Consider the following 22194-nt stretch of genomic DNA (forward strand, 5'->3'; position numbering starts at 1 on the left):
TTATCACTGGACTAGTAATCCAGAAATCCCAGGTCATGTCCTGATGGTCCCAGGTTCGAATCCCATGGCAGATAGTGGGATTTGAATTCATTAAAACAAAAATCTGGAATTACGAGTCTAATGATGACCATGAAACCATTACGGCAGTATGTGAGGCAGCAGTATACCACCATCGCCAGGGACCCAGGTTCAATTCCAGCCTTGGATGACTGCCTGTGTGGAGTTTGCACTTCTCCCCATGTCAACATGGTTTTCTGCCTGGTGCTCTGGTTTCCTCCCACAGTCCCGATTATGCAGGTTAGGTGGATTAGCTACAGGTAAATGGGTTACAAGTATAGGTTGGGTGGTGAGCCTAGATGGGACGTTCTTTGAAGTGCAGACCCGATGGGCTGATTGGCCTCTTTCTGCAAACAAGGATTAATAGTTAAAGTGAGTGATTTCATTGATAACCAGATAGAGAAAGATATTATATAAGCAGGACAAGCTTGTGAAAGTATAATCTGAAATGAGTACGAATACACTGGTGTTATTTATACATTTCAAATACTAGCTGAATGTTCTGTAATATGTTTATTTTTATAGTTTAGTTATTTCAGTGTCACAAATTTTAAATTTGTACATTTACACATCAAGGAAATGGACTTGTGCTGAAGAGAATTATAAACACATAGCTGCAACATCTTGACACTTTTGTGTTGTCGCTCAAACTACAGAATGAGAGATAATATTGAAGGTAATTTTCTGTAGAAAGATACAAATTTATTGTGAAAAATATAAAAATATTCAGTTGCTTATGTCACTGTATTTGATACTGACACCATTATTTAGTCTTCAAATGCTTTGATATTTAAGTAGGAAAGAAAGAAAAGGATTCAAGGCATGCAGTTAAAAAACATGAATGCAAAATATTGCTGATGCTTAAAAAACAAAGATTAGTGCAAAACTCAACCTGCTGACACCATGTTTTGTCCTAGGACAGATAGGGATTCTGATTGCCTTTCACATGACTCTAAGGACCAACTATTTATACATGCTCAAAGTGTCTCCTCCAACAGGTCCTATTACAGCTCTCTTCAACTCATGTGATCATATTTCCTATCTGAAAGATGTTGTGAAACTTGAAAGGGTTCAGAAAAGATTTACAAGGATGTTGCCAGGGTTGGAGGATTTGAGCTACAGGGAGAATGGACAAAGTCTTTTCCCTGGGGTGGGGGAGTCCAGAACTAGAAGGCATAGGTTTAGGGTGAGAGGGTAAAGATATAAAAGAGACCTAAGAGGAACCTTTTCACGCAGAGGGTGGTACGTGTATGGAATGAGCTGCCATAGGAAGTAGTGGAGGCTAGTACAATTGCAACATTTAGAAGGCATCTAGATGGGTATATGAATAGGAAGGGTTTGGAGGGATATTGGCCGGGTGCTGGGAGGTGGGACTAGATTGGGTTGGGATATCTGGTCGACGTGGACAAGTTGAACCGAAGGGTCTGTTTTCGTGCTGTACATCTCTATGACTCCATGACTCTATGACATCATGATCTCATAGACAACTACACCCACCCCTTCCCCAACCCCACAACCACTACAATACTTTTACATCTTCTTTATAATTATTTGTATTTTCCAACATTCCTCTCAAAAGTTTCAAACATTGCAGAGTTAGTCTATGAGACGATTTTACAAATCTTCCTGATTTTGTTTGACTTTGTTTCTGAGTTTGATGGTCTGGTAGCCTACCCCTCCTCTCAGTGTTGCAGGTTTCATAAGTACTTGTAGAATGTTTGGTGCATCTCCTCGCTTCTTTAATGTCAGGGTATATGACAATATTTATACTGGTCTTTTTAAGGATGCTATGGCTCTTTGAGTTCTCCTTACAATACTCAGTGATGTTGCTATCAAATATGAACTTAGCCATTCTGCTTTTTGATGTGGAGGTGCCGGTGTTAGACTGGGGTAGACAAAGTCAGAAGTCACACAACATCAGGTTATCGTGCAACGAGTTTATTTGAAATCATAAGCTTTTGTCAGGGGAAGTCTTCACTCCAAAAGCTTGTGATTTCAAATAAACCTGTTGGACTATAACCTGACGCTGTGTGACTTCTAATTTTGTTTTCTCAACAACAGTTCCTTTTTTTTTTGTTGGTTTTGTATTCATACTACTTCTGTTGGCAGAGAGATTGGCAACTCCCTTGCTCAATGGCAGTGATTGTAGTTCCTTGTTTTGGTTTAAGACGCCCTCATATTTTCTCACTCTATGATGGTCTTCCATGGTAATATCGGGTTTTAATTTTCCATACAACAATAGAAACTGCAATGTGCTTTCTTCCAGCAGAGCCAAAAACTAAATTAATACAGCCAAATTAATATAATTCCTTTCCATCAGTTCTTTTATAGTTCTATCTTCCATTTCAGCTTCACTATTGCTTGGAGTTAATAAGGTTAACTTGGCACATAAATGAACCAATATTTCCTGGTAAATATTCTAAATTCTGGTTCATTATCTAATACAACCTTGTCATGATTACTTTGAATTTGTGATACATATACGATTTTATCCACTTTTGCTACATTTTCAATTTCTACTTTAACTGTAGTTTTTTAAAATTTTTTTTAACCTATTTTTCTAATCAAGCTGTATGGAGGCCTCCCAGTCCAGGATTAGGGACAGTATCACTATGCCACAAGAGGGTCCACTTTATCCAGCAGTAGATTTGGGACTTCTTTGGAGTATAAAGACAAATTGGTATTTCATTTGGCTGCAATGAAAAATGGTTTTAAAAAAAATACTCTGTTTTGAACATGATTTTGAAATTCTTCTGTAAATTCTGAGTTTCCTTTGCAAATTCACGTATCTTGAAAATCAGTTTTAATCTCGAGCATGCTTTCCTGTTGAGAAGTTAGGATTGTTGATTCCTATAAAATATAAAGTGATTCAGTTATTTTTCTATCTATATATTTTAAGCTTGTCACAATCTGATACTTGCTTTCAAATTTGCTCCTCCTGGGCCTTTGATTTGATTGATGAAGATTAACATTAATTGTCTTTAATCATTGTAATTTATCAGAGTGACAGGGTTAAACAGCTTAAGTCAGAAAGTTTTTCAGCAAAATAAAATGTACACAGAAAAGAAAATAACTGAAGATTAGCAGATGTTCTCTAGGCAAAACAAGGAATGAAACCATGGCAACAAACTAGGCCAGTGAGTGGCTTATAGAAAAATAGTCACAGCATAGAATGTGCCATCAACTCAATAAGAGGAGGCTTTACATGGATAAGAACGATGCCTGATGTGGTACTATTTAGAAATTTCAGATTAGAAATTACGTATATGACCTAAAGTGTTTAAGAAATGAGAACTTGTAGGTTCTTCTATAGTGCAGTATAAGACTATTCAAGGCTAGATCTCTTAGTGTATGCTTGAGAAAATGATCGTAACACGTAGCTAAATCTCCTGGTAGCTTGTCAAGTTGTACCACAATAGTATTTGGCAGGGTTGGCAGAACCCCAGGACCAGTGCTGCATTTGTATGGTTACTTTCTAATTTAACACATAGAGATAAGGTGGAGAGCCACACCAGACGGATGTCGTTGAGATTCAAATACTCAAGATAAAAGGCACTGGGTGAGATGGAGTAACCACTCTGGCAGGGCAGGCAGCAAAAGCTGTAAAGATTGGTCAGACCTCTGGTAGCTGCTTATGGAACAGATTGGCCAAAGCCAGATGGGAAACTAAGGTCGCTCATAACAATAGTTCGACTTGACAAACTATTAGAAGACTCAAGTACAGGTTCTAGTTGTTTATTCATGTGCACACAGGGACAGATCAGTCTTAAACATTCCAAGACTGAGCTCTAGCTAAAACCCACAAGTTATTATCTTTTAAACACTTTAGGTCACATCCTTAATTTCTGATCTGACCAATTTTCAACCATCTGTTGCGTAGCTGGCACTTATTTCTCACAGTGCAAATGTCAAACATTGCTCATCTCCCTTGAAAGCCTCCCCTTGTAATGCTGATTCAGTAGTCTAGGCCATGTCCTTCTTTCTATCACACACTCCCTCGCCTGACTCTTTGACATTCTATCCAGAAGTGCACCTGCTTCTAAATTGGAAATCATGAGTCTTTTAACCAGGTTCAATTCCCACCTCGGGCAACTGTCTGTGTGGAGTTTGCACATTCTCTCCGTGCCTGCGTGATTTCTTCCGGGTGCTCCGGTTTCCTCCCACAGTCCAAAGATGTGCAGGTTAGGTGAATTGGCCATGCTAAATTGCCCGGAGTGTTAGGTGGATTATAGGGGTGGGGGTGGGTTTCTCTTCAGAGGATCGGTGTGGACTTGTTGGGCTGAAAGGCCTGTTTCCACACTGTAGGTAATCTAATCTAATCTAATCAATACCTTTAAAGAATTGGATATGAAAATGCACAAAAGTGGTGTGGTTAGCAGAATGCCAAGCAGCCTTTGAGATGGAAGTCTTCGTAAATGAACCAATATTGGCCACCCCTGATTTTAGCAAACCTTTTAAAATGATGATTGATGCTAGTGATTTGGGGGTAAGTGCAGTCTTGTTATAAAATGCTGTCTTGGGAATAATGAGCTCCTTTTCTAAGGAACAAAACCAATATCAGAGGAAGTACTCGACCATAGAAAAGGAGATTTTGGGATTATAATTGGCTCTTCAACATTTTTGGTGTCTATGTCTGCTCACACTAATCTATGATGACTGTAATCTGCTGTCATTCTTTGAAAAGTTTAAAACTTGAAATGTGAGACTGTTCAAATGAAGTATATTGTTTCAACCATTTCAATGTAAAGATTATTCTCATTGCTGGAAAAGATCATGTGATGGTAAATGCATTGTCCCGAGTGTAAAATGAGGGAATAAGTTAAAGGTTTATGAAATGCTGAAAGATTATAGAAGATTGTTAAGGGGCGAGGAAAGATGAATAGATGGATCTCGTGTTTTGTTACTTATCTGTCACATACCTTGTGATGAAATGCATTGTTTTGAAATAGCAGTTTATCTCTTTTAAGTGTGGAAGCATATAAAGACCACATTGCTGCAGAAATGTAGCCATTTTGTATCAAATGATATAATATTCCTACTTTTACAAATATCCTTAGCTTCCAATTACTATGATCAGGGGGCAGATTAACCACACAGGAAGTTGGAAGATTCTAATTTTACCATCTGTTACTCCATAGCTCTGTATTATTTATTCTGTAACAATTCTGAAGAATCTCTGAGGCAGTAAGGACACCCTTGACCATAATAATGTTATGAGAAAGCCAACATTAATAATGTAGTATCTGAACTTAAAAACTTAGAAATTAGATGATCATGGATAGGCAAAAGCTCAATCATGAAGATGCTGGAAATCTGAAGTAAAAATAGAAAATGTTTCTAAATTTAAAAGTTTTATAGGATCCCTACTTGGAATTTAGTTGCTTGATAGATTTTGCTTGCAACTGAGCAGCAACAGCCATGAAGTAGGCTGCAGAGCAAGTACTATAAATAGTAATATGGAAGGTAAAGAGTGAGAGGAAATGGGTGTTAGATCCTCAACCCAGGGTGGGACTGCATGATCCCCAAGTGGTCTGGTTGCGTAGGTGCATAAAACCCACTGGGAGGTAGGTTCTACTTTCATTATTACAGGTTAGAAAGAGAGCTGGAGGGTTGGGGGAGGCATATTGGTGGTTGTTGGGATACACACAATGGGAACCTTTCTCCTCTTGTTCCATCAGCAATGGTGTAAAAGTGACTATCGGCATTTCTACAAAGCTGTCCTGATCTCCCTCGAGTTACTGAGAGTTGAAATTTGCCAGAAATCAGCTAAGCGTCAATTTTGGTGAATTTCACAAAGGGTTCCTCTCTGTGAGTCCTTATCTTCATGCACAATTGGTATTGAAAATGGCAGTACCATCAGTACTAGGATCTCCTGACTGAAGGCTGTCCCCTTAGTCTGACTGATGATTACTCCCTGTCGACTTTGAGTCATGGCCATTTGGTTGAAGCACATGCAGATTATTGCATATGTTGATGGTGCGGAGTGAAAGTGCAACAAGGTTTCATATGCTGTTCACTCAAACTTCCCTCATTATCTATGCACAACAGCACTATGACAGCCCATTGATTCTATCTTCCTTCTTACCAAAGGTGGAAGGACTCACCATTGCTGCGAGTCCAAGTGCCAATGCCATTTTCAATACCAATTGTGCACGTGGATAAGGGCAACCAACCAGAAGTTGCCCCTCACTATGCAGATCTTGGGAAGGAATGCAAAAATAAATACTTCTCAAGGCACATAAGTGTGTGCGTAGAAGTACATATTTGTAACTATATTGTTATTTAGGAGTCGAGGTATAAAGGTTTCCTGTCCTTGGCCTGAACCGACCTTAGAACCCTGTCTAAGGGAGTGCCGCTCTCCCCACAATGCCGGGTGTCACCTACAGCTTAGTCATGCTAATCATTGTACTACAATGTTCCTCCAGGGTGGTTGTGACCATCAATGTTCCCCAAATCCCCACCCTGCAGTGTCCCATGTTATCCAACTTCCCTAGCAAAACAGTAGTTCCTGATGACATCTTTTGATTTTGATTGAACTGACCCCCAGGAGTGACTGTGGCCCACCATTCTGACCAATTGGACAGACAGCCCCAACTGATAACTGACTAAACCTTTGACTGATTCACGTGGAGCTCCCCAACTAACTCATTATGAATCCTCAGATTGGTTGCCCTGTACATATGGGATTGACTGTGGCCCACAACCTGGATGATAAAGGTATGGACCTCCTAACTTGACCACCCTAAGTGGCCAACTGACTGTGCCCAAGCCCCTAGGCTACACTGAATGCTTCCCATGACTGACAGTGGACAAAGTGAGGATTGCAGATGCTGGAGATCAGAGCTTAAAAATATGTTGCTGGAAAAGCGCAGCAGGTCAGGCAGCATCAAAGGAACAGAAGAATCTATGTTTCGGGCATAAGCCCTTCTTCAGGAATCATCAGTCAGGATTCCTGAAGAAGGGCTTATGCCCGAAATGTCGATTCTCCTGCTCCTTTGATGCTGCCTGATCTACTGTGCTTTTCCAGCAACACATTTTTAAGCCATGACTGACAGTGCCAGGACCTCCTGACTGAAGGCTGTCTCCCTTAGTCTGACTGACGACTACTCCCTGTTGACTTTGAGTCATGGCCATTTGGTTGAAGCACATGCAGTTTGCTGCATGTGCTGATGGTGCAGAGTGTAAATGTGACACTGACATAGCATGGTACTGTGCAACAACACATCCACCACCTATGCTGATGACTACTGACAATCATGATAAACTTTCTAGCTTTTTGTCCATGCTAAACAGCAGGGTAAAACAGAAGTACATTAAGCCTTTAAACTCTGGCTGAGGGGGCATTCCGCAAATAGGGAAGGCAAGATAGAGATGCTGTATGCACCAAATTGATGCACAAAATGTGTGAGAGCCAAAAGAGCAAATTAGGAGCCTTGAGACATATCTTGGTCTAGTCCATGAGATTATTGCTTTTCCTGTGCACAATGTGTCCTATCTGCAGCACTACAAGATAAGTTTCATGTTCCAAAGTGCAGTGCTCCAAATTGAGGTGCAGGACAGTATTGTAATTGGAAGAAGAACAATGAATGTTGGAAATCAGAACCAAAATTAGAAATTGCTGGAAAAACTCAGCAGTTCTGGCAGCTTCTGTGGAGAAAAAGCAGAATTAATATTTCAGCTCCAGTGTCTCTGTTTTCTTTTCACAGATGCTGCCAGACCTGCTGAGTTTTTCCAGCAAGTTCTGAGCATTGTAATTGGGCATGAGATGTGTTAAATGTGTTGGAAAAGCTAGTACATGTCCAATGCCAACCAACCGTGGATCGGGGGTGGCAGGCAATTGCTGCCCATGGAATGTGCCCTGAGATATTGGTGACTGCTGTCCACAATGGAAGACTCAAAGAACAAGTGACAAGCTGGAGCCACCAGGCTTCCATTCTGTCTTTCATGTTGGGAATTGTTGCAATCGAGTTTCTATCCGGTTGGAGGGAGAATGGAAACCTTATCTATGAGGCAGGATTAGGTAACTATGGCACGCTATGGTGTGCAAATGAATGCAAATAGGCCCCTCATCACTCATGAGCAAGATTCCCAGCTTGTTATTCAAAACTTTGTTTGAAAAGTTAGATTTTATCCTCTCAACATCAAGAATCTCACTTCTGCTGACCTCAGCCTATTTTCTCAACAGACTCGACAATTACCACATTGTGCAGGGGATGGGAAAATTCCAGCCTAAGTCTCCTGAGATCTGGAAAATCCAGGCAGTTGCCGTTCAATCTGATAGAGAAATTAAATATGAAGTTCTAGCCTCAATTAGAATAATCAAATAGACAGTCCATCTCCTAAGCAAAGGTTAAAAAACTGTCCCCTGCTTGCCTCTTTACAACCTGGATATGGGAGGTTTGGAGACATGCATGATTGGATTAGATTGGATAGAGATTTGTAACATTTTAACATCATACTTGGCCCAGGCCAAATGTTTCTGGGTGTTAAAATCCATCGCAGTGTTTCATATTTGTGAGTTCAGATAATTGATCAGAAACATGGAATGAATGTTATCCTCCCACAGCATGTGAGATTGATTGATGCAACATGTAAAAAGGTGAAATTTGAATCCTGCCCCAGTTTTAACGAAGGCAGCACGGGGGGTGGAAGACCAACGTTCACTCTGAAGACATGTAAATATTAGAATGAGGCTGCTTGTAACAGGAGTAGCCACCTTTAAATGTTGTCCTCGCATCACGTTTCACAAAGGCTAGGAAGCCTGTTGGTCAAATAGAGACAGAGATGTCCAAAGGCAGTTATATAGAGTTAAGCCACAGATCAGTCATGATCTCATTGAATAGCAGAACAAGCTCAAGGGACTGAATGGCCTATTCATTTTCCTTTGTTCCTGTAATTACTTCTAGATCCTATACTTCCACATACATCTTGGATCCAGCTTACCTGCTAGGTCCACCCTCTGGAATCAGACACAACCCTGCCCCCTTAGATGCCCCTTGGCCATTTGAGATCAGCAAGGCCCTGCTGAGCTCTACACCCATTCTTCCATTCACCCTAAACATTCTTATTTGAGTTCAATCTCTTCCACCTCTGAACCAAGCCAGGTTCCCAATCTGGCCATCCCTTCCCATATACTTTGATTTCCTGCATCTCTGATTTTTCCCAAAGACCTCTGATATCCTCCATTGCTTTTCCCAAAGCTTGCAGTTTCTCTTGCCCCTCCTCTTTGTTCCCCAGATGTTCAAATTACTTACTCATCTGAAAGCTATAGCCACCCTCTCAATCTGGAAAGCAGGTAAACAGAAACAAAAATGATTATTAGGTGTTAGACCTAGTAAGATCTGAGGAAAACATGTTGTTCCAATTTTCCAGACCTCAGCCCAATCCATCACGTAAATCAGCCTTCCAGCCATTGAATCCATCTATACTTCCTGCTGCCATGGACAAGGAACCAACATAATCAAAGACCCCTCCCATCCCGATTACATACCCTTGCCCCCTCTTCCATCAGTCAGAAGACATAGAAGTTTGTATACCTGTACAAATAGATTCATGAGCAGCTTCTTCCCTGCCATTATTAGACTTCTGAATGCACCTCTCAAATTTTAAATGTAATATTGATCTCGATCTCTATGCATCTTCTCTGAAGAGAGTCATAGAGCTGTACAACGTTGAAACAGACCCTTTGGTCCAACTCATCAAAGCCGACCAGATATATTAATCTAATCCCATTTTCCATCATTTGGCCAATATCCCTCTAAACCTTTCTTATTCATGTACTAGCCAAATGCCTTTTAAGTGGAGTAATTATACCAGCTTCCACCACTTTCTCTGGCAGCTCATTCCATAAAGGCTCCACCCTCTGTGTGAAAAGGTTCTTTTTAAATCTTTCCCCTTTTACCTCAAACCTATGCCCTCTAGTTTTGGACTTCCCTACTCGGGGCGGGGGGGGGGGGGGGGGGGGGGAAGACATTGGCTATTTACCGTATCCATGCCTCTCATGATTTTATAAATTTCTATAAGGTCACCCCTAATCCTCCAATGCTCCAGGGAAAACAGCCCCAGCCTATTCAGCCTCTCCCTATAGCTCAAACCCTCCAACCTTGTAAATCCTCCAATCCTTGTAAATCTTTTCTGAACCCTTTCAAGTTTTACAACATCCTTCCTTTATTAGGGAGACCAGAACTGAATACAGTAATCCAAAAGTGGCCTAACCAATGTCCTGTACAGCTGCAACATGACCTCCCAACTCCTATACTCAACGCCAATAAACCAATAAAGCCAAGCGTACCAAAGGCCTTCTTCACTAACCTGTCTACCTGTGAGTCCACTTTCAAGGAACTATGAACCTGCACTCCAAGGTCTCTTCTTTCGGCAATACTCCAAAGGGCTCTACCATTAACCGTATAAGTCCTGCATTAGTTTGTCTTGCCAAAATACAACATCTCATATTTATCGAAATTAAACTCTATCTGCCACTCCTCAGCCAATTGGCCCATCTAATCAAGGTCTCATTGTACTCTGAGATAATCTTCTTCACTGTTCACTACCCCACCAATTTTGGTGTCATCTGCAAACTTACTAACGCCTCCTTTGTTCACATCCAAATCATTTGTATAAATGCCAAAACACTGTGGACCAAGCATTGAACCTTGCGGCACACCGCTGGTCACAGGCCTCCAGTCTGAAAAGCAAACCTCCACTATCACCCTCTGTCTCCTACCTTCGAGCCAGTTCTGTATCCAAATGGCTAGTTCTCCCCGTATTGAATGTGATCTAACTTTGTTAACCAGTCTACCATGCAGAATCTTATAGAACACCTTACTGAAGTCCATGCAGATCACATCCACCTCTCTGCCTTCATCAATCCTGTTCATTACTTCTTAAAAAACTCAATCAACTTAGTGAGACACAATTTCCCACACACAAAGCCATGTTGACTATCCCTAATCAGCTCTTGCCTTTCCAAATACATGTAAATCCTGTCCCTCAGGATCCCTTCCAACAACTTGTCCAGCACTAATGTTAGGCTCACTGGTCTATAGTTCCCTGGCATTTCCTTACCACCTTTCTTAAATAGTGACACCATGTTAGCCAAACTCCAGTCTTCCGACACCTTACCTGGGACTATCAATGTTACAGATATCTCAGCTGCAACACTATATTCTACATTCATCTATTATCCTCATGTACTTTGTATGGCATGATTGACCTGTCTGGCACGCAAAACAAAACTTTTCACTGTGGATGTAGGTTTGCTCGCTGAGCTGGAAGGTTCATCTTCAGACGTTTTGTCACCATACTATGTAACATCTTCAGTGAGCAGACTAAGCACTGCTGATGTTTCTTGCTTTCTATTTAGGTGTTTGGGTCTCTTTGGGTTGGTGATGTCATTTCCTGTGGTGATGTCATTTCCCGTTCTTTTTCTCAGGGGGTGGTAAATGGGGTCCAAGTCAATGTGTTTGTTGGTAGAGTTCCAGTTGGAATGCCATGCTTCTAGGAATTCTCATGCGTGTCTCTGTTTGGCTTGTCCAAGAATGAATGTGTTGTCGCAGTTGAAGTGGTATCTTTCCTTATCTGTATGTAGGGATACTAGTAAGAGAGGGTCATGTCGTTTGTGGCTAGTTGATGTTCATGTATCCTAGTGGCTAGTTTTCTGCTTGTTTGTCCAATGTAGTGTTTGTTACAGTTCTTACACAGTATTTTGTAAATGACATTAGTTTTGCTTGTTGTCTGTATAGGATGTTTTAAGTTCATTAGCTGCTGTTTTAGTGTGTTGGTGGGTTGAGATCCTGAGAAGGCAGGTGAATGGTGTTGAGGAACATATCAGCCATAGTAGAGCAGCCTGGATGGGTCAAATGGCCTAATGCTGCTCCTATACCTTGTGGTCTTATGGAGGCATTTAACAAGACTGCTAATGGAAAAGGGAGAAACATGCAGGGCTATGGGAGAAGCCAGAAAAATGGCCCTAAGGGAATTGTTCATTTAGACAGGTGATGCTGACATGTTGGGTCAAGTAGCCTCCTTCTGTGTTGTAACAGTTCAATAAAAGTACAAAGTAAATTGCTTCCCAAGTTGCTGAATGCAATGGAAACAAAAATGAGCATGATATAGTCACGTGATACATAATGAAAATTAGTTGGGCAACATATACAATTAATGGGGAAATTTTGAGGAAAGCAGACATGCAAAAAGAACATTTGGAAATGATCACCAAGAGTAAACTAAATTATTTGGGCACACGCTTCAAAGAGAAAACTAGAACATTGGTGATTACTGGTAACATTGAGGGAAGCAAACCATCAGGGAGACAAAGAAGGAAATATACTGACAGTTTAATTGATAGAACAGCTTTAAAAATTGAGAACAACTGCAATTTATTGGAGCTATTAAGGACCATGAAAGTTGGAGATCCATGATTGCTGACATTTGCACTTTAAGGTGATTTGCCATACATTAAACTTATCAGAAAACAGGTCAGAATGAATGATTTCTAACCATTGTGCATTATGGAATGCATTTAATATTAAGTACTCAGAACCAACACCTTCATCTGATGGACCTGTCCAGTTACCCAGCAATTTGCTCTCTCTTTCACATTGCTGTTAATTTTCTGGTTGCATGGCTCCATTGGACTACCAGGAGTAATGACATTCGACTGTCCAGAAATCGTGGAGAATCTAAACTCATAACACGCTGAAGAAGGGTCACTAGACCCGAAACATTAACTCTGATTTCCCTCCATAGATGCTGCCAAATCTGCTGAGTTTTCCGAACAATTTCTGTTTCTGTTTCTCATAAGACACATCACAGACAGAGGTGCTTTTTATCACTAGTAACACATACAGCAGTCTCCTTACAGCTGTAGCTTCAATGACTCTGGCACCATGAATTAATATTGTACTATTTTAGCTTTTCAACTGATACGATAGGATAGAATTTGCATTGAGTAACAGTGCTTCCCAATGACATTTCAGAAAATTCTGTAGATCTCTCTCCCTCTAATATTCTACCTCCTGGTATGAAATGAAATTTGGCATGCTTTCAAGGATCTCCAGACATTCAGGGCCGTGATGTCATCAAATAGGGCAAAAAGCCAATCATATTTAAGTATCCTCAAACCTGGAACTATAAATGACTCAATCCTTTCATCTTTAATTTTTACATTTACAGTTAGTGAAATAAACGATTACTGAACATATGAAGGATTAAGGAAAAGCTGACAATGTCATAAGCAAACTGGCAATATTCCCTTGCACCTTCAGCCCTTATCCTAGTCAATAGATTAGAGATTAGACATAGATTGGAGCTCTCAGATTTGAGAAGTGTTATTGAAGAAACCTTGGCAAGTTGGTGCAGTGCATCAATGGTATGCCCGTGGTGGAGGAATCAAGTGTTTATAGTGGTGGATAAAGTAACAGTCTAATGTGCTGCTTTGTTGCATTTCTTGAGTGTTGTTCTTGAAGAGTATATCATCACACTCTTTGGCTTTGGGGAGTCAAGAGGTGTGTCAATTGTCACGAGTGTCCACCTCTAACCTGTTTCATTTTCTGAGGAGTTGCAAGTTGAACAAAACATTATTCAATGAACATACCCAACTTCTGATCTGATGTAGAGGAAAGGTCATTGATGAAGCTGTACAAGCAGGACGGGTTGCACTTGAACCAGAAGGGCACCAATATCCTGGGAGGTAGGTTTGCTGGCACTCTTTGGGGGAGTTTGGCAGGGGGATGGGATCCGGACTTGTAGTCCAGCAAGTAGGTTAGCTGTTTTTCAGGATGTCCAAGAATGTAGGGAGTCTGTGGAGAAGGTAGCACTGACAGGGAATACTTGCGGACACAGAGATGGGTTCAAATGTGTATACTTCAATGCAAGGAGTATCAGAAATAAGGTGGGTGAACTTAAGGCGTGGATCGGTACTTGGGACTACGATGTTGTGGCCATCACGGAAACGTGGATAGAAGAGGGACAGGAATAGTTGTTGGAGGTTCCTGGTTACAGATGTTTCAGTAAGATTAGGGAGGGTGGTAAAAAAAGGAGGGGGGGGGTGGCGCTGCTAATTAGAAATGGTATAACAGCTGCAGAAAGGCCGTTCGAGGGGGATCTGCCTTTGGAGGTAGTATGGACTGAAGTCAGAAATAGGGAAGGAGCAGTCACCTTGTTGGGTGTTTACTATAGGCCCCCCAATAGCAGCAGAGATGTGGAGAAACAGATTAGGAAACAGATTTTGGAAAGGTGCAGAAGCCACAGGGTAGTAGTCATGGGCGATTTCAACTTCCCAAATATTGATTGGAAGCTCTTTAGATCAAGTAGATTGGACGGGGCGGTGTTTGTGCAGTGTGTCCAGGAAGCTTTCTAACTCAGTATGTAGATTGTCCGACCAGAGGGGAGGCCATATTGGATTTGGTACTTGGTAACGAACCGGGACAAGTGATGGGCTTGTTAGTGGGTGAACATTTTGGTGATGGTGACCACAATTCTGTGACTTTCATCTTGGTTATGGAGAGAGATAAGTGCGTGCAACAGGGCAGGTTTTACAATTGGGGGAAGGGTAAATATGATGCTGCAAGACAAGATCTGAGGAGCATAAGTTGGGAGCATAGGCTGTCAGGGAAGGATGTTGTTGAAATGTGGAACTTTTTCAAGGAACAGATACGACGTGTCCTTGATATGTATGTACCTGTCAGGCAGGAAAGAGGGAACCTTGGTTGACGAGGGAGGTTGAATGTCTTGTAAAGAGGAAGAAGGAGGCTTACATAAGGTTGAGGAAACAAGGTTCAGACAGAGCGTTCGAGGGATACAGGATAGCCAGGAGGGAGCTGAAGAAAGGGATTAGGAGAGCTAAGAGAGGGCATGAAAAATCTTTGGCAGGTAGGATCAAGGATAACCCCAAGGCCTTTTATGCGTATGTGAGTAACATGAGAATGACGAGAACGAGGGTAGGTCCGATCAAGGACAGTAGTGGGAGACTGTGTATTGAGTCGGAAGAGATAGGAGAGGTCTTGAATGAGTACTTTTCTTCAGTATTTACAAATGAGAGGGACCGTATTGTTGAAGAGGAGAGTATGAAACAGACTGGTAAGCTAGAAGAGATACTTGTTAGGAAGGAAGATGTGTTGGGCATTTTGAAAAACTTGAGGATAGACAAGTCCCCCAGGCCTGACGGGATATATCCTAGGATTATGTGGGAAGCAAGAGAGGAAATTTCGTCTTCACTGTCAATGGGGGTGGTACCAGGGGACTGGAGAGTGGCGAATGTTGTGCCCTTGTTCAAGAAAGGAAATAGGGATAACCCCGGGAATTATGGGCCAGTTAGTCTTACTTCGGTGGTAGGCAAAGTAATGGAAAGGGTACTGAGGGATAGGATTTATGAGTATCTGGAAAGACACTGCTTGATTAGGGACAGCCAGCACAGATTTGTGAGGGGTAGGTCTTGCCTCACAAGTCTTATTGAATTCTTTGAGGAGGTGACCAAGCATGTGGATGAGGGTAGAACAGTGGATGTAGTGTACATGGATTTTAGTAAGGCATTTGATAAGGTTCCCCATGGTCGTCTTATGTGGAAAGTCAGGAGGCATGGGATAGTGGGAAATTTAGCCAGTTGGATAGAGAACTGGCTAACTGGTCAAAGTCAGAGAGTGGTGGTAGATGGTAAATATTCAGCATGGAGCCCAGTTACAAGTGGAGTTCCGCAGGGATCAGTTCTGGGTCCTCTGCTGTTTGTAATGTTTATTAATGACTTGGAAGAGGGAGTCGAAGGGTGGGTCAGTAAATTTGCAAAGATTGGTGGAGTTGTGGATAGTGAGGAGGGCTGTTTTCAGCTGCAAAGGGACTTAGATATGATGCAGAGCTGGGCTGAGGAGTGGCAGATGGAGTTAAACCCTGTCAAGTGTGAGGTTGTCCATTTTGGAAGGACAAATAAGAATACAGGGTTAACGGTGGGGTTCTTAGTAAGGTGGAGGAGCAGAGGGATCTTGGAGTCTATGTTCATAGATCTTTGAAAGTTGCCACTCAGGTGGATAGAGCTTGTAAGAAGGCCTATGGTGTATTATCGTTCATTAGCAGAGGGATTGAATTCAAGAGTCGTGAGGTGATGTTGCAGCTGTACAGGACCTTGGTAAGGCCACATTTGGAGTACTGAGTGCAGTTCCGGTCGCCTCATTTTAGGAAAGATATGGAGGCTTTGGAGAGGGTGCAGAGGAGATTTACCAGGATGTTGCCTGGAATGGAGAATAGGTCGTACGAGGATAGGTTGAGAGTGCTAGGCCTTTTCTCATTGGAACGGCGAAGGATGAGGGGTGACTTGATAGAGGTTTATAAGATGATCAGGGGAATAGATAGAGTAGACAGTCAGAGACTTTTTCCCTGGGTACAACAGAATGTTACAAGGGGACATAAATTTAAGGTGAAGGGTGGAAGGTATAGGGGGGATGTCAGGGGTAGGTTCTTTACCCAGAGAGTGGTGGGGGCATGGAATGTGCTGCCTGTGGGAGTGGCAGAGTCAGAATCATTGGTGACCTTTAAGCGGCAATTGGATAGGTACATGGATAGGTGCTTAAGCTAGGACAAATGTTTGGCACAACATCGTGGGCCGAAGGGCCTGTTCTGTGTTGTATTGTTCTATGTTCTATGAAGCTGCCGAAGATAATTAGTTGTAAGAAACTGCCCAGAGGATAAATGATGATAGATAAGCAATTGCAAACATTTGAAAAAGTAGTCTTTAACAAATTTACATTCCTTTGATCAAAAAGAATTCCAATGGAAAAGTGGTAAAAATACAGATAACTGAAGAACCATATGAGAATATAAGAGTTTACAATGCTGTCATTAAGAAGACAAAACTTAAGGATTTTGGAATATTTTTACAAAAATCAGTGAAGGACAAATAAAGACGGGGTAATAAAATTTGAGCTTAAACTAGCAAGAGCTATGTAACAGTTTTCAAGAGCTTTTACAAGTGTCAGAAAAGGAGAAGAGCCAAAAGTAGATGTCGGTCTCTTAAAGATAGACACAGGAGCAATTATAATAGGGAATACAGAAGTAGAAGAGGCATTAAACATGTGTTTGGGCTTCAACTTTAACAAGAGTGGATTATGAAAAGATAAAGTCGCCACAGTCTCAGATTCTTTCATTAGTAAGTGATGCCTGGTGAATGTTTAACCTGAGGGTCACACACCTCAGGTGTGGGGAGAAGATGAGAAGGAGAGTCCTTCATGATAACCTCAGCCATTATTGGAAATTGAACCCATGCTGTTCATCACTCAACATTGTCAACCAGTCATTGTCAACTGAGCTTGTAAAGAAGAAAGGTAAATATTCACACTGGAAATCTAAGAATCTGGATCCCACATTTTGTGGTTTTTAACTCCACAGTGGCATCTTTTCTCCTTGCTACAGGACTGGATTTGAGTCGAGTTGGAGAACTTCTCAAAGCAAACCATAGAACAGACCCGAATGGCAAATTCCAACTCCTGAACCCAGTTAATTTTTCTGGTAGGGAGAAGGTAGAATTTGAGAGTATAGAGGAAAGGACATCAAAGCAGTAAGGCAGGGAAAACCAAGGCAGGAAAGGCAGCAGCAATGGCACATTCACCTTCATCTTGATGTGGCACCTACCTCACTCTACCTTCTCAAAACTACTACAGCACGTGATTCCTCACACCTTTACACTATACCTTGCAGATACACCAATCTCTCTCTGTTTATGTTATTCTTCATATGTTATCCTCATTGACATACACCCTCATTCTTTTGAGATGTCATGCCTCTTCCTCAGTTAGACAGATATCCTCTGTCAACTGAGTGACTAAATGCCTTTCCTCACTCCCATGCCTTTTCTTTCACTCCCTGCCACAGAAAAGAACCCAGAACATTTGGCAGAAAAAGAGAATTGGAAGTAGCCTGCCAGCGACCTTGACTGGGAGTACTGGATATGAGTTGAGCCTCAGCCTGTCTGCCATTAGAGATGACGGACTTTACAGCTACCTGATGACAGAAGGTCACACAGCTACATGCTTGTGTTGTGAACAGTAACTGAAATATAATCAGATGCAAAATAAAAATGTCCAACATTCTTATAATCTTAGTACTCAGTCATGCCTTTTACCTCCCCAATCTTTTATCGTGTGGTTTGATGCCACAATATGAGCTACGTTATTTGTTAATTCTAAATATGGCTATACATGGCAATATCATAGATGGGTGAAAGTGAGTACTGCAGATGCTGGAGATTAGAGTCAAGAGTGTGGTGCTGTAAAAGCACAGCAGATCAGGCAGCATCCAAAGAGAAGGAAAATCAACAGTATTTTGCCTGAAACGTCGATTTTCCTGCTCCTCAGATGCTGCCTGACCTGCTATGCTTTTCTAATATCATAGATATACCAGGCTCTGATCTTACTATTACCCAAGTAAGCACTAAATTCTTTTCTGTGTGCATTCATGCTCATGTTGAAGACTGGTCTGGTGTACAATGTTCTAACTCTATCCACACTGTGCTATTTATACCCAAGGGTGTTTAATTCTCTGACGCCTTTGCACATGGTTGTTTCAGTGTCCTGAAGCCTTTACACAAAACCACTGAGCTTCCCAAGTTCTGTAAGAGGTAGTTTAGATTACCTTATAACAATCAACAGCAAGTCAATTCCTCCGAGGATACATTTTAAATCAAAGAACCCAGGTCGACAATGCATGACTCACATTTCCATCGGAAGTTAATTGATTTTCACTTTGCAACTCACTCAAGTGAGTTCCTTTTCCTTTTCCACCTTTCATATGGTCCTCAAAACCTACCTCAAACTGAGGTTTTCACAATCTCCCTTACTTTCTCATGTGCTCAGTATCAAATTTTGTTTGGTAATGATTCTCTAAAATCATCTTTGAAAAGCCATTAGATACGCCAGGAGACAATTCCAGACCAAATTAGAGTCCCAGACTAACCACACAAACACACTTCGACTGTGGCAAGGCTCACACAATATAATGGGCTCCAAAGTGAAGTCAAGTAGAATCGCTGACAATAATGCATTCACACTCCCCCCACCCTGCCCCATTGACTCAATGCATTCTATGCTCGTTTTGAACAGAAGGTCAGTGAAAAGTTGTCACCTGCCCCGACAGATTTGGGTGCACCTGTACCCACAGTCACTGCCATAGATGTTGTGGTTCTGTTCACCGAGCTGGGAATTTGTGTTGCAGACGTTTCGTCCCCTGTCTAGGTCGCATCGTGAGTGCTTGGGAGCCTCCTGTGAAGCGCTTCTGTGATGTTTCCTCCGGCATTTATAGTGCTTCACAGGAGGCTCCCAAGCACTGAGAATGTCACCTAGACAGGGGACAAAACATCTGCAACACAAATTCCCAGCTCGGCGAACAGAACCACAACAACGAGCACCCGAGCTACAAATCTTCTCCCAAACTTTGAACTGCCATAGCTATCAGATCAGCTTTCTTGAAGGTGAACCCTCAGTAAGCGACTGGCCTAGATTGAATCCCTGGCCATGCACTCAGAGCCTGCGTGTACCAGCTGACGAGAGTATTTGCAGACATCTTTAAACATCTTTAAACCGTAGTACGATGTGAGGTTCCCACCTTCTTCAAGAAGACTGGTATCATCGCCGTACCAAAGGAAAATCAGGCAACGTGCCGTAATGATTACTGCTCGGTGGCTCTGACATCAATCATTATGAAATGCTTCAAGAGGTTCGTAATGGCATCAACTCCCAGATTGCCTTGATCCACTAAAAATCACTTTCCATCACAAAAGATCCACAGCAGACACCATCTCCTTGGCCCGAACTCATTCCTGAAACATCTGGTTCACAAGGACATCAATCCTATTTATTGACTTTAGCTCTGCCTCCACCACCATAATTTGAATCAAGCTCATCTCCAAACTCTGCAATTGGATTCTTGAATTTCTGACCTGCTGATTGCAATCAGAAAGAATAGACATCTCATCCATGATAATCCTCAACACCAGTGCCCTGCAAGGCTGTGTCTTCAGCCCCTTACTATACTCCTTATACTTTCAAGACTGTGTGGCCAAATTCAGCTCTAACTCCATTTACAAATTTGCTGATGACACCACTGTAGTGGGTCAGACCTGAAACAACAAAGACACACAGGAAAGAGATAGCTTAGTGGCATGGTATAAAGACAACAACCTCTCCCTCAATGTCAGCAAAATGAAGGAACTGGCCATCAACTTCAGGAAGTGGAGTGGAGGATACACCCCTGTCTGTATCAATGGTGCTGAGGTGGAGGTGTTGAGAGCTTCAAGTTCCTAGGAGTAAATATCACCAATGATCTATCCTGGTCCAGCCACATCAATACTACGGTCAAGAAAGTACACCAATGCTTCTACTTCCTCAGAAGGGCTAAGAAAATTCAGAATGTCCGCAATGGCTCTTACCAGTTTTAATTGTTACACCATAGAAAGCATCCTATCCGGATGTATGACAGCTTGATATGGCAATTGCTCTTTACAAGACTGCAAGAAATTACAGAGTTGTATATGTAGCCTAGTCCATCACAAAAACCAACCTTTCTTCCATGAACTCTGTCTAGACTTCCCACATCCATACAGTCAAAGACCCCTTCTATCCCAGTTACACTCTCTTCCACCTTCTCCCATCGGCCAGAAGATACAAAAGTTTGAAAACACGTACCAACAGATGTAAGAATAGCTTCCTCCCTGCTATCATCCCACTTATGAACGGATCTCTCATGTATTATAATTGATCTTTCTCTGCACCTTCTCTATAGCTATAACACTATATTATGCATTATGTTCAATTACCCTAATGTACTTTTGTAAAGTATGATTTGTCTGGTTAGCATGTAAAACAACACTTCTCACCATATCAAATCGAGTGCTCTGGGACAGTTTACTAAAGCGCTGTATACATTTCAGCTCTTGGTCATTCATAAAGATGTCCTTGCTTAGATGCTCAATTTCTCCATGTATAATGCCCAGGATTCCTTATTTTTAACAACCTGATCAACTTACTATGGTGTACTTGAAGATTTGTGAATGCCTGTCTGGGTAGAAACCTCTTTTCATATCAAGGGCCGTGACTGTGGGATTGGAAGTGCACAGCTCTCCCACTCAGAGCAGCAACAGTCAGGTAATCAATCAATTAGTTATGGAGAGGAGTCATGTGATGGGAAAAGGGAGAAGATTTCTGGCCTCACCATTAAATCACAGAGTTGAAGGTTTGGGCTCTTTATTGAACAATACTCAGCCTTGCATCCAGATATTGCCATTTGGCCATCAGTGCTCATTTCAGTGAGGAGTTTATAATCCCAGGATCTGCTGGCACATACTGTAGCCTGTTTAAAAACATAATATGCCACACTGTGGCATGGTGTAATAACATAATATCCCAATGGCCTGGACAATGTTGCCATCAAGAGGCCCAAGTTGGACCTGGGTAATATGTATAGTGTTATGGATCAGGCCAGACCCCCTCAAAACATTTCAAGAAGGTATCCCAGACCCTAACCTTTCTTGTTGCTTTGAACAGGTGTGAATTGGATATTCCAGGAGAGATGCAGCTAGTCAAACCCCTTGGTTTTAAACAAAACAAAATGTATTTACAAGATTACTGAATGAAACACGAGCAAAAGAGAACAGAATATAGAATAACTTAACTATTTAAAAAACCCAGTCAACTCTATCGCAACTTAATTATGCTGTTCCAAATACTTGCAACACAACAATCTCCATAAACATCCCTTAGCAAAAAAGGTAAAATCAAGGGTCTTACAGGAGAGAGGTGACAGAGAGATTCAGCATGGAACACCTTCTTCCACGTAGCTGCTTCTTTGACCAGCTTAAACTTAACAGTAGCTCTGAACAGTGAGACGGTTAAAAACCAAAACAAACCAGAGAAAAGCCGAGCTTGTAGAATGTGCCACTCCCCTTCCATTATACAAGTGTTTTAAAAAACTTGAAAGCCTTTTGTCTGGGGAGTATCTGTTGGCTATAATCAAATTGGCCCTGAAACCAATCCAAACCAGACATCTCAGCAACTATACCTAGTACAAAACTTTTAAGAAAAGCCAAGGACAACACAACCCTGTCAAAAGTGCAGCATCGTCACTGTAACTCTGGGCTGGTCTTACTCTAAGAATATCTGG

At 41.7% G+C, this 22194-nt stretch overlaps 1 long non-coding RNA gene across 2 annotated transcripts in view; it reads right to left on the bottom strand.

The window, feature by feature from the left end:
- The window catches only part of LOC140485704 (uncharacterized), a 155015-nt gene that overhangs the window by 12008 nt on the left and 120813 nt on the right, over positions 1-22194 (bottom strand). The window lies entirely within an intron of this gene.

This window comes from Chiloscyllium punctatum, chromosome 14 (genome assembly GCF_047496795.1).
Source record: "Chiloscyllium punctatum isolate Juve2018m chromosome 14, sChiPun1.3, whole genome shotgun sequence".
In the NCBI taxonomy this organism is placed as follows: domain Eukaryota; kingdom Metazoa; phylum Chordata; class Chondrichthyes; order Orectolobiformes; family Hemiscylliidae; genus Chiloscyllium; species Chiloscyllium punctatum.